Source organism: Orycteropus afer, unplaced genomic scaffold (assembly GCF_000298275.1).
Source record: "Orycteropus afer afer isolate SDZICR_OR568_19922 unplaced genomic scaffold, OryAfe1.0 scaffold00919, whole genome shotgun sequence".
NCBI lineage: Eukaryota > Metazoa > Chordata > Mammalia > Tubulidentata > Orycteropodidae > Orycteropus > Orycteropus afer.
The window spans coordinates 401,120-402,606 of record NW_006922506.1 but is presented as its reverse complement, the minus strand read 5'-3'; positions in this window follow the sequence as shown (position 1 = coordinate 402,606).

Here is a 1,487-nt window from a genome sequence, read left to right as displayed (position 1 = left end):
TGACCTGGAATATATTCCTCCTGAATTTAGAGACCATCTAAAGAATAGATTTGATGCACTGAACACCAATGACCAAAAACCAGAAGAACTGTGGGATAACATCAAGAGCATCATCCATGAAGAAAGCAAGAGGTCATTAAAAAATATGAGAAAGAAAGAAAAGACCAAAATGGATGTCAGAAGAGATTCTGAAGCTTGCCCTTGAGTGAAGAATAGCTAAAGCAAATGGAAGAAATGACAAGATAAAAAAGCTGAATAGAAGATTTCAAAGAGCAGCTTGAACGGACAAAGCCTATTATAATGAAATGTGCAAAGACCTGGAATTAGAAAACCAAAAGGGAAGAACATGCTTGGCATTTCTCAAGCTGAAAGAACTGAGGAAAAACTTTAAGCCTCAAGTTGCAATATTGAAAGATTCTATGGGCAAAATATTGAATGATGCTTCTTGTTGTTGTTGTTGTTGTTAAATGTCATACAGTCATATCAGACTCATAGCGACCCTCTGCACAGCAACGAAACACCGCCCAGTCCCACACCAGCTCCATGATTCCTGCTATACTTGAGCCCAATGCAGCAGTCTCTGTGTCAATCCATCTTGTTGAAGGCCTTTCTCTCCTTTGTCAACCCTCCACCTTACCAAGCATGACATCCTTCTCCAGGGAATGGTCCCTTCTGACAACATGACCAAAGTAGGTGAGACGCAGTCTGGTGATTCTCGCTTCCAAGGAGCATTCCAGCTGAACTTCCTCCAGGACAGATTTGTTTGTTCTTTTAACAGTCCATGGCACTTTCAGCATTCTTCGCCAGCACCACATCTCAAAAGCATCTATTCTTCTTCAGTCTTCTTTATTCATTGTCCAACTCTCACATGCATATGAAGTGATTGAAAATATCACAGCTTGTGCCAGGTGCACCTTAGTCCTCAAGGAGACATCCTTGCTCCTCGGCACTTGAAAGAGGTCCTTTGCAGCTGACTTGCCCAGTGCTATATGTCGTCTGATGTCCTGACTGCTGCCTCCATAGGTGTCCATTGTAGAACCAAGTAATATGAAGCCTTTGACATCTTCAATCTTTTCTCTATTCATAGTGATGCTGCTTACAGGTCCAGTTGTGAGAATTTTTGTTTTCTTTATGTTGAGGTGTAATCCATACTGCAGTCTGTATTCTTCAATCTTCATCAGTAAGTGCTTAAAGTCATCCTCACTTTCAGCAAACAAAGTTGTGTCATCAATATATCATGAGTTGTTAATGAGCCTTCCTCCAATCCTGATGCCAGGCTATTCTTCATATAGTCTAGCTTCTCAGATTATTTGCTCAGCATACAGATTGAATAAGTATGGTGTGTTAGATTGGGTTCTCTAGAGAAACACACAAAAAAAAACCCAGCAAGGTATATATATATATTTATAGAGAGAGAGATTTATCTTAGGCAAATGGCTCACAAGTGTATAGAAGCCGACAAGTCCAAGCTGCAAAGTCCGTCTCTG